Raw genomic sequence first — 17,050 nt, forward strand, 5'->3', positions numbered from 1 at the left:
TGTGCAGGCTCACCACCACCTTCTCAAGGGCAATTAGGGATGGGCAATAAATGCTGGCCTTGCCAGCGACACTCGCATCCCATGAATGAATAAATAAAAAAATAAGTCAAGCATTTTGAACAACAGCAATTAATTTATTGACAGTATGAGTGCAAGGGGAGGGATGATGGTTGTTTCTCATGGCTATTGGACAAAAAATTTCAAATAGTTAGCCATTTTTTAAAAAAAAGTTTAGAACCAGACAACTTTTACAGGCATGACAAAAATTATCAACTGACTAGAGTTTGGTGGCTAAGTAAGAACAAGTATTATTTTTCTCCTCATTTCCAGTTTGACAGACTCTTTCCTGGCTTGCATCATGACCTGGGGATTCTGAGCTCGTGACTTTAACAACCTCGAAGGCTCATGGTGCTTAGTAACGTTCTTTTTTCTGTTGCAAACCATAGCCAAGGGTGAACTGGGCATGTGGGAAATCGGGAGATTTCCCGAGTGTTCCCGGGTGAATGATTCCTGAGCACTGTATTGTCGGCGCCACTTTTCACCGTGAGAATTCCGAAGAATCGGAAGCTCTTTCAGGGGAGCCACTCCGACCCTGGCCATAGCCTGACTTTGGGAGTGCTCAGTTGTTTCGTCCAAATTTCTTTACAACTTCTTCTTAATTTTGCCTTTTGTAGAAAGTTCCTTTACATTTTTTCTTAAAATCTTCCTGGAAGCCTCTCTTTCTCTGCTTACTTTTATCATGATGTGGAGATGCCGGTGATGGACTGGGGTTGACAATTGTAAACAATTTTACAACACCAAGTTATAGTCCAGCAATTTTATTTTAAATTCACAAGCTTTCGGAGGCTTCCTCCTTCGTCAGGTGAACGATGTGGAAATCACATCGTTCACCTGACGAAGGAGGAAGCCTCCGAAAGCTTGTGAATTTAAAATAAAATTGCTGGACTATAACTTGGTGTTGTAAAATTGTTTACTTTTATCATAAATTAGTGGTGGGGGAAAGCATGGCTTATGTACCTTAAATATTATTTAAATTCTACCAGGACAAGCCTGCTGCTGCCAGGACTGAAACATATTAGCCAAATCAAGAGGATTAACCCAGTTACACGAATCCATTTCCAAGATGTGATCCAAATCTATGGGCATATATCAGCGACCACAATTGCCCTGATCTGTATCAACAGGGATTCAGCATGGAACTACTCCAAATTTGTGACTAAACTAGCAATCTTATTCAAAGAAGCCGTAGGAAACATTGGTATTAGAAATAGAACTGTCACACTGGTGCACCAGGGGGTCCCATCTGGGAGAGCGCTGTTAAAACAGATCAGCTTGATTTATATTAGATTGGTGCTGTGTCTCTCCTTGCAGAGTCTGAGGTTAACAGGGGATACAAAGTAAAAAAAAATATTTCATTTCCAAGCACTTAGATTCCTCATTTGATTAAACATGAAAAAGAGAGGGGGGAAAGAAGTACTGTTTCCAGGAAACCAAATAAGCTTTTTGAAATGGTTCTTCTACGTATAAAAAAACCCATATTTTCCTTCCAGCTCGTGAATATTCATTCTCCTTTCAGGAGAAGGGGCGGTAAGTAAGGTTTCTTTTGAGGCTGAGCTGGCTCCATGATGATTTGCCAAGATTGGAACTGAGCCAATCTCCTGTGATAGACTTGCTAACCTGATAACATAAGTCAGACAGGACCACAGTACTCCAGGGTGCTGTTGATTGAGCAACCTGTCTGACTCAATAAGGGACTTGGAGAGGTAGACCTGCTATTGGAGCTGGCCTTCTTCCCATTCACATCCAAATAGCCCTTCAAGCCAATGTGCTAACGGGTAGGCTGATCCTAGGATCAATTAGAGGAAAGTTTACCAATTTCCCAAGTTTGTAAGCTGCACAGTTTTAGCAAGTTAAAGCCCAGCATTATCTCCACTCACACTTGGCTTCCTTCTGTACTGGTGGGTTTCTGCTGCTTTTTAAAAAAAATGTTGCTTCATCTGTGCTTATCGTTATTTATGTGATTCCTCATCTACAGAAAAATAATCAACTCAAAATTCTTAGTTTGATTAATTTATTTTAGACACTAAAGATTATGATTAATTTCAATGTGCAATAGGCTGGAGAACTGGGTGCAAACAATATCCTGTCAATTCTGGGATCTGGGATGAGGAAGGCCTCTTAGTCAGAAGGTCATGGGTTCAAGCCCGACTCCAGGGACATGGCTGGAAATCTAGGCTGACCCCAGTGCAGTGGTGAGGGAGTGCTGCACTGTCAGAGGTGCCGTCTTTCAGATGAGACTTTAAACCAAGGCCCTGTCTGCCCTCTCAGCTGGATGTAAAAGATCCCATGGCACTATTGAAATAAGAGCATAAGAGCAGTGGAGTGCTCCTGGTATCCTGGCCAATATTTATCACTCAACCAACATCACTTTTAAAAAAAACAAAACAGATTCTCTGGTCATTACCGCATTGCTGTTTGTGGGACCTTGCTGTGCGCAAATTGGCTGCTGTGTTTCCCTACGTTATAACTACACTTCAAAAATGCTTCATTGGCTGTAAAGCACTTTGGGGCGTCCTGAGGTCGTGAAAGGCACTATACAAATGCAAGTTCATTCTTTTCCTCATGCAGACTCTCAGTCAAGTAAACCCCACTTTTTGTTAAAATATATACAAAATCATGTGTCATTTATAAACGGCATTTGGAGGTCAAGATCTTCACATTCAGAATGTTTTCTCAAGCCTCACTTCTGTGAATCATCTTGAATCATTAGTTCAACTTGTGAGGATTTTTTAAAAAGGCAGACGCATGGCCAAGTGCCATATATTTTTAAATAAATGATGTAAATTTAGCTCTGTGGTACAATTCATGAACATATGATCAACATCTGTTTAGAAATGAGCATTTACAGCACAACTTGACAATGACATGAGAAATTACACTTTCTCTTTCGTGCGAGAGTTGCCAGGGTATTGCCAAGGCACTTGAGCACTCTGATCGATAGGGTGTTCCAGGGTGTATCTCTCCTTGTTAGTACTCTTCAATGTTGGACAATGACACTTCTGATTGGTGAGGAGTGTGGAGAAGATCGAGCAAGAAATGGAAGAATGTTCTTTTCACCTGAGGAAGTGAAGAGAGAGAAAGCTTACAAGGATTCCTTGCCTCAAAAATGGTTCTTGTTCCATTTATCCACATCTGTCAATTAATTTTTCAAATTGTAGTGCATTATAAATTACATTTTGATCTCTTGAAAGAGTAAACTGTGGCCAACAATCCCCGGTTTCTGAGTTTGAGATTTTCACTAAAGAACGAATGACCAAAGACTAGATTAAATGTGATCCTGAACTGATTTTTATTACGAGGTGGTGTGTTTGAAAATTTCAGTTGCAGGAAGTTTGCAAAAGCTTACACACGAATAACGTGCTTCAACAAACTTCCCCAAAATATCTTTACCGTTGAACGTCACAATGAGTGTGCACCAGTAACTATGAAGTCAACATCAGCTCTGTGCTTATGGTTTTTAAGGTTGCTTTGAGGTTTTACCATAACTATTATTGTCTGGACTCACACTCCCTTCACACCAGGCCCAAGGCTTTCAAAAGTCTTTAGCTGCTGCTGATATTTATTTAAAATCAGTGTGGAGGAGTTTTCTCTTACGTAACTCAAAATTGGACATTTCTCCCACTAGAGTGCCAAGATTAACAGGCTTTAAATAATGCGAGAAAAGTCTGAATAAATCCAGCAATTATCCAGATTTGCATTTATATGTAAATTATGCAACTTTAGTTCCACTTAAAGGCAGCACAGATTTTAAAAAATGCATCAGTATAAAACTATACTGTTAATTCTTTCACCATTCTGCTCTTGCAAATGCTGTTTGAACAGTTGTCGACTGTTGCTTTTGTCTATTACTGATAGCTTTTTCTACAGTTCTTATTGAATTTAATTCATTTCACTCACTAATTCTCACATGGCTCTCATACATCACTACTAGAAAATAACTGCAGGGGTTCCCGACTGGCTCCAGCAGTAAATGCACTGCTTAGTGTCAACCTCATTCATACACACCAGGAAGGTCCCATGTTCAATTACCAGTCTGTGCTGAATTCATTCATCTTGGCCTCATGCCCCAGGGCTGGGGGAAAGAGGAAAGGAAATCAGCCAAGATGCCTGCTGGAAAGTGCAGTAAAAGTTGGTCAATACAGGATTGGACTCTTCTGTGATGCTGATCTGCAGTTGAATAGCCCATTTGAATAACTCTTTCTCTTAGTTCACACTATACCATGGAACAAGACCCCTACATGAATCCATGGCTTCATAAGAAGGGGAAAAAAATAAAATAGCTAGCTGTGCCAATGGAATGAGAAGGCAGCACTTAATGAAACACAAGACCTTGTAGCACCCATTTTGCTGCTAATTCGCTGGGAGCTTCTATTGGGGCAACTTGAATAAACACTTTTTTTCCACAAACTTCAGCAAACTCTATTAAGTAAATTTGAGTGATTACTCAATTGCGTGTCCAGGGTGAGAAATAACTTGCATTTATATAGTGCGTTGTTGTTCACAGGATGGCTCAAAGTGCTTCATAGCCAGAGAATTATGTTTAATGTGAAGGCACTGTTGCTACGTAGAAAAACATGGCAGCCAGTTGCTCATAGCGATGTCCAACAAAGAGCAAACGAGGTGAATGAATCATTCGATTTTGTTTTTGTTTCGGTGGTGTTGGTTGAGGGAGGAATGTTGGCCATGACACCGGGAGCACTCCCTGAATAGCACGTGAACAGGTTTAACATCTCATCCAAAAAAAAATGACACCTCCAACAATTTAAGCACTTCCTCAGCACTGCACTATCCTAATAGATTATGTGCTCAAGTCCAGGAGTGGGACTCAAACTCACAACCATTTGACCCAGAAATTAGAGTCGTTGCAATTGAGCCAAGCTCTGATATATTTGCCAACAGGTAGAAAAGCTTTAAACGTTCCCCCAAACAGAAGAGATTTAAATGTAAATGAATGCTAATTAGAGTATAATTTAGTCAAATCTTTATACAGATCACAGCTCCCAACCGTCCAATAATTCTGCAGGTAAATGTTTCACCTGTTGCATCGAGCCACATAAACCTAGAAGCTGCTTGCTTTGTGATCACGGTCACTATAGTAATGAAGGACACTAAAACTGATCGATCTCTGTGCCTTTAAGGAAAACTTGGGTTTCAAATTTCATTTGATCTCGCTCCAACATCAGGGGTGTGACAAGGTGGGACTTCCATCCACCCTTTTTTTGTGGCCTTGACCCGGGGGAGTGGCCCCCATAAATTTCAGGGCCCGCGTGTTTTGAAGAGCTAGAGTCTTTTCTAGTTTGTTACTGACTGAACTTAATAAGAGATGCCACCGAATCTACCAGAATGTTTTAAAAGAGATACACTGTCTCCCATTTCTTGTGTATCAAAAATGATCTTGAACTGGAAAAGTTAGCTTCCTACAGCTCCATGCGCTTTTCAGCTGAGCACTTTTGAACCTACTCCAAACTGATCAAATACTGTTTGCTTTGACTACACCCTGCTGCGTGTGAATATATTTACTGAAAATTCATTTCAAACAAAAAATTAAAAATGTTAAGCACCACTGTACAGTTCTGGGAATATAACTGTACAAAATGTACAATTTTCAAGAAAACTAGGAATGACAGATGATCCAGCTAGCAATTAGAAAAGCTTTAAGAGACTATGAAACATTCATAAGATTGCCTCACATCTCAACAAGCATTTAAAAGATGTCCACATTGCCACTCTAATTACCTACATGGACAGAGAGTCTCTGAAAGTCATTGGTCTTCAGTTTGAAACAGGAGAAAATAGCATTGATATAGAGGCTGTTCTTAGCAAGAAAGAACACGTCTTTGTTGAAAAGACAATGGATTCCTTCAAGAAAATTTGGAAAGTTCCTGAAACAGGCTGTAAATACTGTTGACAGTGTTACGTCAGAAAGAAAGATGCCTGTCCTGTTTGGGGTCAGAAATGTAATACATGTAGTGAACGGAACCATTTCTCAGCCAAGTGGCCAAAGTCCAGAAATTGGGAAAAATGCCAAACAGGAGTTACATACTGTAGGTGCACTGATTTGTGACTCAGATTAAAATTACATTCTCACACTTGAAGTTATTAGATCTGTAGAAAACCAATGTGCCAACATGCTCAAAACAAGAAGCAAATCAGATTGTGGGGCGACTGTCTGTGTTCTATTTGAGATTTAATAACAGAGCGCATCAAAAGCCTAACACTTCATTGCTCATGTTCAATGGTACAGAAATTAAACAATTGAGGACAACAATAGTCAATGTTACAAATCCCAAGTACAATAAGTAAGGCATTGAGTATCAGATCATACCAAATGGATGTTGACTTATTCTAGAGGGTAGAATCATTCGCCCTATGCAAATCTGAACTTTATAATAATGGAAGGTTCATTGAAGCTCATAAAACAAGAGGTAGTGGCCAAGTGCCAGAGTGTCTTGAAAAGAGAAAGGCAGTTAGAAGTCATGTTGCACCTTCAAATTGATCGCAAGGTCACATCTAAATAGTTTTCAGCCGCAAAACTATCTCGCCTAAAGAAGCATATTAATGAGCTGTTGATACGAAAGTTTTTGGACTGGTCAGTGGCTTGACTGACTGGGTCTTTTGATAGTGGCTAATGGTAAGGTGTGTCTGTGCACTAATCCAAAGCCACTTAACAAAGCCCGCAAGCATAGCCGCAACCCAATTCAAATCCCACGTGATGATGTCCTCACTGGAATAGTATATGAAGCTATTCAGTTGTTGATGCAAAGAATGGGTTTTGCCATGTTGTTTTGGATGAACAATCAAGTCTGCTGACTACCTTAGAGTTTAAGGACTGAAAATGGGAATGGGTTTAGGAGGAACAAGAGACAACTGTGGAACACAGAACCATTGTTTGTGAAACCACTTGGCAGTCCAGTTACATGCTCCATGACATCAATGGAGCCCCCCTAGCCAGTCCACAGTGAATAAACCTCAGCCACACAGAAGGAAACACCATGGCCAGCAACCAATAAAACAGTGAACCAGTGCTGCAGCTCGAACCTCTGATCGGAAAAGCTCCCTTCAACACTACAAATTACCTTAACAACAAAAGGTAGTACAATAGTGTGACCATGGAATCTTACAGCACAGAAGGAGGCCATTCTGCCCATTGTGCCTGTGCCAGCTCTTTGAAAGAGCTGTCCAATTTGGTCCCACACCCCAAATTTTTCCCCATAACACTGCAAATTAGCCCTCCTTCAAGTACATGTCCAGTTGCCTATGGAATCTGCTTCCATCACCCTTTCAGGTAGTGCGTTCCAGATCTTAACAACCCTTTATCTGAAAACATTTCTCCTCATTTCCACTATAGCTCTTTTGCCAATTATTTTAAAACTATGACTTCTGGTTACTAATCCACTTGCCAGAGGAAACTGTTTCTCTCTACTTGCTCTATCAAAACCCCTAATAATTTTGAATACCTCTATTAGGCCTTAACCTATTCCCCTTAACCTTCTCTGCTCTAAGGAGAACAATTCCAGCTTCTCCAGTCTCTCCATATAACTGAAGTCCCTCATCCCTGATATCATCCTGGTGAACCTCCTCCATACCCTCCCCAAGGCCTTGACATCCTCCCTAAATTGTGGTGCGCAGAATTGTACACAATATTCCAGCTGAGGCCTAACTAGTGATTTGTAAAGGTTTAGCATGACTTCCTTGTTTTTGTATTCAGCGCCCCTATTTATAAAGCCAGGTATCCCATGTGCTTTCTTAACTGCCTTATCAACTTGCCCTGCCACCTTCAAAGATTTGTCAATCTGTACCCCCGGGTCTCTCTGCTCTTGCACTCCCTCAAAATAGTACCATTTAGATTATACTGCCTCTCCATGTTGTTCCTCCCAAAATGCATTACTTCACACTTATCAGCATTAAAAATTGCATCTGCCATCTGCCTGCCCATTTCACCAGTCTGCCTATGTCCTCCTGAAGTCTGCTTTATCCTCCTCACTATTTACTATGTTACCAAGTTTTGTATGATTCACAAACTTTGAAATTTTACTCCCTATAGTCAAGTCTGGGTCATTTATATATAACAAGAAAAGCAATGGTCCTAACACTGACGCCTGGGGGACCACATTGTATACTTCTCTCCAGTCAGAAAATCATCCATTCTCCACCATTCTCTGCCTCCTAACCTATAGCCAATTACATACCCAAGTTACCACCATCCCATTAATCACATGTGCTTCTAATTTCCGAATAAGTTTGTGATGTGGTACTTTATCAAATGCCTTTTGAAAATCCATATATAAACATCCACTGCACTACCTTCAACAACCCCTCTCTGATACTTCATCAAAGAGCTCATTCAGGTTAGTCAGACACGACTGGCCTTTAACAAATCCGTGCTGTCCCTTATTAACCCATGCTACTTCAAGTGAGAATTAATTTTTTCCTTGACAATGGTCTTGAGCAGTAGCAGCCGGTAGTTACAAGTTTATCCCTCTAAGAACATAAGAAATGGGAGCAGGAGTAGGCCCTACGGCCCCTCGAGCCAGCTCTGCCATTCAATAAGATCATGGCTGATCTTTGACCTCAACTCCACTATTCCAGCCTATTCTCATAATCCCTTGATTCCGTTAATGTCCAAAAATCAATCGATCTCAATGTCTAATATACTCAACAACTGAGCTACCACAGCCCTCTGCAGTAGAGAATTCCAAAGATTCACAACCCTCTGAGTGAAGAAATTTTTCCTCATATCAGTCCTAAATGGCTGACCTCTTATCTTGATACTATGCCCCCTAGTTTTAGACTCTCCAGCCAAGGGGAACAGCTCTCAGCATCTACCCTGTCAAGCCTTCTAAGAATTTTATGTTTCAATGAGATCACCTCTCATTCTTCTAAACTCCAGAGAATATAGATCCGTTCTACTCAATGTCACCCCATAGGACAACCCTCTCATCCCATGAATCAATCTAGTGAACCTTCGTTGACACCCACTTCGAAACTGTACATCGTACTCCAGGTGTGGTCGCACCAGAGCCCTGTACAATTGCAGCAAGATCTCCTTATTCTTATACTCCAAATACCTTGCAATAAAGGCTAACATGCCATTTGCCTTCCTATTTGTTTGCTGTACCTCCTGCATGTTAACTTTCTGTGATTTGTGTACAAGGACAATCCTTCTGAATACCAACATTTCTTAATCTCTCACCTTTTAAAAAACATTCGGCTCTTCTATTCTTCCTACCAACGTGGATAATTTCACATTACTCCACATTATACTCCATCTGCCACCTTCTTGCCCACTCACTTAACCTGTCTATCTCCCTTTGCAGCCTCTTTGCGTCCTCCTCACAGCTTACTTTCCCACCTCGCTTTGTATCATCAGCAAACTTGGATACATTACACTCGGTCCCTTCATCTAAGGCATTGATATGTATTGTAAACAGCTGAGGCCCAAGCACTGATCCTTGCGGCACCCCACTAGTTACAACCTGCCAATCCGAAAATGATCCGTTTATTCCTACTCTCTGTTTTCTGTCCCTTAACCAATCCTCAATCCGTACTAATATATTATCCCCAATTCCATGAGCCCTAATTTTTTGTAACAACCTCTTGTGTGGCACCTTATCGAATGCCTTTTGAAAATTCAAATATACAACATCCACTGATTTTCCCCCTCATCTACCCTGCTAGTTGCACCCTCAAAAAACTCTAATAGATTTGTCAAACATGATTTCCCTTTCATAAAACCATTTGATTCTGCCTAATCAAATTGTGATTTTCTGAGTGCCCTGTTACTACGTCCTTAATAATAGATTCGAGCATCTTCCCTACTACTGAGGTCAGGCTAACCGGCCTATAGTTCCCTGTTTTCTCTCTCCCTTCTTTCTTGAATGGCAGGGTTACATTTGCTACCTTCCAATCCACGGGGACTGTTCTAGAATCTAGGGAATTCTGGAAGATCAAAACCAATGCATCCACTATCTCTGCAGCCTCCTCCTTTAGAACCCTAGGATATAGGCTGTCAGGTCCAGGGGATTTGTTGGCTTTTAGTCCCATTAATTTCTCCGGTACTTTTTCTTTACTAATCTTAATTACTTTAAGTTCCTCACCGTCATTAGACCCTTGGTTCCCCATTATTTCCAGTATGTTGTTTGTGTCTTCTACTGTGAAGACAAATACAAAATAAGTGTTTAACATCTCTGCAATTTCCTTATTTCTCATTGTAATTTCTCCTGTCCCTGCCTCTAAGGGATCCATGTTTAGTTTTGCTAATCTCTCCGTTTTTACATACTTGTAGAAGCTCTTCCAACCTGTTTTTAAATTTCTTGCTAGTTACTCTCATTCAATTTTTTCCTATATCAATTTCTTGGTCATCCTTTGCTGATTTCGAAAACCCTCCCAATCCTTAGCCTTACTGCTCTTTTTGGCAACATTATAAGCCTCTTCTTTTAATCTAATACTATCCTTAACTTCTCTAGTTAGCCACGGGTTGCATCACTTTTCCTGTGGAGTTTTTATTCCTCAAGGGAATGTATATTTGTTGAGAATTATGAAATATTTCTTTAAATGTTCACCATTGATTATCTACCGTCTTATCTTTTAATCTAATTTCCCAATCTACCTTAGCCAATTCATACCTATATAATTGGCTTTTTAAAAAAAATTTAACACTCTAGTTTTGGATTTAACTACATCACTCTCAGAACTTCATATTGAGTTTATTATATTATCCTCCTCAAATGATCCTTAACTATAAGATTACTAATTAGCCCTGTCTCATTATACAATACTAGATCTAAAATAACCTGTTCCCTAGTTGGTTCCTCAACATATTATTCTAGAAAACTGTCTTGAATGCATTCCATGAACTTGTCCTCCAAACTACTTTTGCCAATTTGATTTGCCCAGTCTATATGAAGATTAAAGTCCCCCACGATTATTGCATTACCTTTGTTACAAGCTCCTCATTTCCTGATTTATACCCTGTCCAACACTATAACTGTTAGGGGGCCTATGAACAACTCCCATCAATGTTTTCTGCCCCTTATTATTTTTTAACGCTACCCATACTGATTCTCGATCCTGATTTTCTGAGCTAAGATCCTTTCTCACTACTGTCTTTACCTCAGCCTTTATTTTCGGGGTAATCCTCCCCCCACCCCACCCCCCTTTTCCATTTTGCCTATCTTTCCTAAAAGTTAAGTACCCTGGAATATTTAGTTCCCAACCTTGTTAACCCTGCAACCATGTCTCAGTAAAGGCTACTGATCAGACCCATTTATCTCTATTTGTGCCATTAATTCATCTATCCTGTTATGAATGCTTCATGCATTCAGATATAGCGCCTGTAATTTTTCCCTGATATGACCTTAGTCGTTAATGCCCTATTACCTTTCCTGACATACTCTGCTTGTTTTTACCCAAATCGCTCCTCTGCACAACAGCCTTGACTTTTCTCTTTAGACTTATAAATTTACCCTTACCTGAATCCTCCCTCACTCCACCTTATTAGTTTAAAGCCCTACCTACCGCCCTAGTTATTCGATTCATCAGGATACTGCTCCCAGCCTAGTTTAAATAGAGCCCGTCCCTCTTTCCCCAGTACTGGTGCCGGTGCCTCATGAATTGAAACCCCTGATTCCCACACCACTATTTCAGCCACACATTTAACCATGCCAATTTGTGCGTGGCTCAGATAGTAATCCAGAGATTATTACCTTTTGAGGTTCTGCTTTTTAATTTGGACCCGAGCTCCTCAAACTCTCACTCAGTTTGTCATAAACCTTTTTTTGAACAGGGGTGTCATATTTGCAATCCACAAATCCTCTGGGACCAGTCCCATATCGGAGGAGGATTGAAAGATTGTGGTCAGAGCTTTTGCTCTGCTTCCACGTTGCTTCTGAACCTGTGCTTACCTCAGCAACCTAGGATGCATCCCATCTGGACCACGTGGCTTATTAACTCTGAGTGATGCCAACCTATGTAGCACCTCCTTTCTGTTTATTTTTATCCTATCCAGAATCTCTACTCCCTCCTCTTCTACTGCGGGATTAATTTCATCTTCTTTTGTGAAGACAGATGCAAAGTACTCATTCAGTACCTCAGTCATACCCTCTGCCTCCACAAAAAAAATCCTTTTTTGTCCCTAATCAGCTCCACCATTCCTTTTAACTATTCTTTTACTTTTATATGTTTATAAAATATTATGTTACCCGCTAATCTATTCTCAGGTTTCCTCTTTGACCTTCTTATCTTCTTTTTCAATATCCTCCTGCCCCCTTTATATTCTGCTTGGTTTTCTACTGTATTCTGTACCTGACATTTGTCATAAAACTCCTTTTTATGTTTTATTTTAACCTCTATTTCCTTTATCTGACTTACTTTGAGCTGTTCCTACTAGAACTGTTGGACTTCATATGTGATACAGATTTTATTGTGTTGTTGAAGTGTTCTCACTTAAGTTATATTTCTTTTGTGGATTGAGATGTACTGATGTTGGTGTAACTCTGTCTCTATTGTCAAGTAATTGACAGTGTTCGGATGATTGATAGTTACAAGTACTAAAGTTGAAATGGCTGATTACTAACGGCCACGTGTTTTGAAGCTCTCAAGTCTTTTCTGGTTTTTTACCAACTCTACTTAATAACAACCATTACCATGTCCATTTTTTGCCTCCACTCAATAAATCACATTGAGACATTTTTGTGTATGTGAGGTGCTGTGTAGTGATATAAATTGTGGTTAGATTTTTTTTTAACACCACTCGCAGAAAGGAACATTTCAGAACACTCTTGGGTTGCAGGCAGTTTAGAATGAAGAGAGGTTTCTGACTCTCTTTGCATTGGACTCCTTGAATTTTTTGCAAAACATCAAAGACCAGTGGCATGAGTACCTTTTGAGAGTTGGAATCACCAAAATGGAACAGATTTAAAAAATAAACATGAATTATAATGTTTCTAGGGCGATGGACATCTAGGTAATATTGTATGTCTTTTTTTTTAAAGACAATAGACATTGGGATACATACCATTTCTTCCTGCACCCCACGGTTCTGCTTTCAAGTTGCCATAGTCTCCAACATGGCAGTCAATGTAACGCAAAGTCACACCCCTCCAGGTGGAGAAACAGGCTGAAGCTTTGAGAAGCATGGTGAGGCTTTGGGGTGTTCAAGGAACACATCTGTGCCAACTTGCATTCATATAAGTTTGCTTCTGTTGATGATTACATTATTATACCTACAACACGGCAATTGTCATCTTCCTTTGGTTGAGATACTGGGGTAGATCATGACTTTGTGCGATAGTGTAAAATGGGTGATAGCGAATTGGCAGCCAGTTTTACATCTCTCCCGATTTTTACTTCCATTGAACTCGATGGAAATAAAAATCGGGGCGAAGTGTCAAACGGGCTGCCAATTCTCCATCATCTGTTTTACACTGTCGCACAAAGTCAAGATCTAGTCCAGTTTTTTTTACACCCTCCTCACCAAATCCATGCACCAAATTAACTGCCAGCATTGTACAGGCAGAAGATTCTGTCTTTTGTTTCACCTTTACTTGTGATTGTTATATTCAAGTGACATTTACAATAGCACACGGTGGCTGCAGGCACAATTCTTGACCAGGCGAGCCGGCCTTGAATTTCAGTCTTGACTGACATTCATACTAGTTCTTTACTGAATGGAACAATTTTGGCAGTGATGTATGGTTTGATTTGTAAGAGATTAGAATATTTACTGGGATTTTTTTTTTGATTGGCCAGGTATCTGATAGGGACAGAAACCCATCACCATGTTTAGGAATCTCCAAACCAAACCAAGAAATCCACACAGGTAGAATTGTCTGATATGGAATATACACCATACACAGGATGCACTGCAACAACTTGCCAAGGCTTCTTCGACAGCACCTCCCAAACCCGCCACCTCTACCACCTAGAAGGACAAGAGCAGCAGGCACACGGGAACAACACCACCTGCACGTTCCCCTCCAAGTCACACACCATCCTGACTTGGAAATATATCGCCGTTCCTTCATCATCGCAGGGTCAAAATCCTGGAACTCCCTTCCTAACAGCACTGTGGGAGAAATTTCACCACACGGACTGCAACGGTTCAAGAAGGCGGCTCACCACCACCTTCTCAAGGGCAATTAGGGATGGGTAATAAATGCCGGCCTCGCAGCGACGCCCACATCCTATGAATGAATAAAAAAAACATGTCCCCACAGGGACGTACCCCACTTATAATATTCCAGAGAGCTTACATTTAGGTTTGGCAAAAGCCAAAGTTTGGAGGTACCCCAAAGGTCTGTAGGGATACATCAAGCATTTAACCAACTATATAGAATGACATAGACTGTACAGAACAGAAACAGGCCATTCGGCCCAACAGGTCCCTGCCGTTGTTTATGCTCCACATGAGCCTCCTCCCACCCTTCTTCATCTAACCCCATCAACATATCCTTTTATTCCTTTCTCCCTCATGTATTTATCCAGCTTCCACTTAAATGAATCTATGCTAGTCGCTTGAACTACTCCTTGTGGTAGCGAGTCCCACATTCTAACCACTCGCTGAGTAAAGAAGTTTATCCTGAATTCCCTATTGGATTTATTGGTGACCTTATATTTATGGCCCCTAGTTCTGGTATTCCCCCGCAAGTGGAAACATCTTCTCTACGTCTACCCTATCAAACCCTTCCATAAACTTGAAGACCTCTATCAGGTCACCCCTTAGTCTTCTCTTTTGTAGAGAAAAGAGCCCCAGCCTGTTCAATCTTTTCTGATAGGTATAACCTCTCATTTTTCATATCATCCTAGTAAATCTTTTTTGTGCCTTCTTCAGTGCCTCTCTATCCTTTTTATAATATGGAGACCAGAAGTGTTAACAGTGCTCCAAGTATAGTCTGACCAAGGTTCCATACAATTTTAACATAATTTCCCTGCTTTTCAATTCTATCCCTCTAGAAATGAACCCCAGGCTTTGTTTGCCTTTTTTTTATGGTGTTAATAATCTGTGTCACCATTTGTGTACCTGTACCTCCAGATCCCTCTGCTCCTCTACTCTATTTAGACTCTTATCTTCCAAGGAATATGTGGCCTCCTTATTCTTCCTACCAAAATGTAATACCTGACACTTACCTATATTGAAATTAATTTGCCAATTACACACCCATTCTTCAAATTTATTAATGTCTTCCTGTATGTTGTCACATTAACTATAACCCCCCCCCCCCCACAACTGAAACGAAGCATCTTACTAGTACAGAACATAAGTAGACATCCACCAATTTGTTTAGCCTACTTGTTAAAGCATTGGCTTACAGGACTATATTGGATCCAAGTGTAAATAATCCCAGACCCCAGCGATGGGTGTATGCTTTCAGGTCCCATTGATGAACCAGACTGGTAGTCAATTATCAGTAGTACATGGCACCCTCAAGTACTGCCAACTTAATTGGGTCAAGTGTTATCAAATCTATCGGTCCCAATCTTCATTCATCGAACATGTTATCTTGTAATCAACTTGGCTCCAAAGAGACCCCACTTATCTCCCCGACCAGGAACGTTATGACCTTTCTGGGGAAAAGGTGAAACATTTCTCTACCATTCAAGGATAGCGTTTGGCTGGTCAACCAAAGCATGCCGTCACGGATGTCCATTGAGAAGTTCATCTTGGATTTCAAAAACAGGAAGAGAGCATGGACGTATGTATTAAGGTGGAAAAGAAACCAATCTTTTATAGTTCTTATCTCTCATTGTAACGTGACAAACAAATTCAAATTAAGTGAAACGTAAACATCATGGGTTAGATGTTAGTCTTCATCACCTGGGTAGCAATCTGATGAAGCAGTTTGCTCTTCCTTTATAGAATCCGCCTGATATTGCACAGTGGAATGAAGATCAGATGGGTTCTATTAAGCGCGAGCAATCCGCTCCACCAGATTACTCCCCAGGTGGTGAAGATGAAAATCTACCCACATATTTCTGAACTTATTTTGGCACTTAGATCGTTTGCTGTAGATCTAGAGATGAGTGCAGTGTTTGGTGATATGATTACAGCTGTTTAATAAGAAAGAGTAGGAAATGCCAGCTGGTTTATAATCGTTCGACTGAGCATTTCTTTTGAAGTAACTGAAGTGCTGGCAGTAGTTTTTTCAGTGCTCGACGATTTCTGTAGGTATCTGGTCCATTTCAGTATTTTCTCACATTTGCTGAATTTTTGTGCTGATGGAGATCAAGGATGTTAATAAGAATTTTTTGTAATTGCACGTAATCATTGTTACCATCAAGCAGGACCAGGTAAAGCATAGCGCAAGTCAGATACTGAGTTAAGATTCCTCTGCTCTGCTCCATTAATATGCCCTAAACCTGTCTTCAGAAGTTTACTAGCTTGTTTCTAAGTGTGACATTTCCATTTCCCACTACAGCCATCTTTACGACTCCTTTGACTTAAACTGACAATTTAGTATTGAACTACGGCCTATTTTGTGCTGTGGGCTCAATTACTGAGTTGAGACTCCTGCAGAACTTACTTCACCGAGGATGCTAACAGCCATCGGAAAAGAGACATTAACAACATAAATGGAGATTAGATGATAAGCCAAGTCCCAAAGGTGAGTGGACAGTGTTCTGACTCACTGTTCTACCCAGTCCCTCGTAGTACATTCTCATACATAGTGTTGTATCACCAAACATCATACATTGTTGTAATCAATAACTTGCTATGTTGTGGGAGGCAGATCATTTTTGCTAACAAGACCTTGATATTTCTGCACAGTAACCCACACAATCATAGATCCGCACTATCGCATAAAACATAGAGTGAAAGAAATGCACATTAGGTGCAGTCATGCTCCTTTTCATCTGGTTTTGTACATTGACTTACTGCCTCCATGGGGTGTTGTGGAGCCTCAGATTGCCAACTACCAGGGTGTTTCATCAATGTGTCCATTTAGAAATGTTCATACATGCAGATTCCCCTTGATGATTTTGATGGATCATG

Source organism: Heptranchias perlo, chromosome 31 (genome assembly GCF_035084215.1).
Source record: "Heptranchias perlo isolate sHepPer1 chromosome 31, sHepPer1.hap1, whole genome shotgun sequence".
Lineage (NCBI taxonomy): Eukaryota > Metazoa > Chordata > Chondrichthyes > Hexanchiformes > Hexanchidae > Heptranchias > Heptranchias perlo.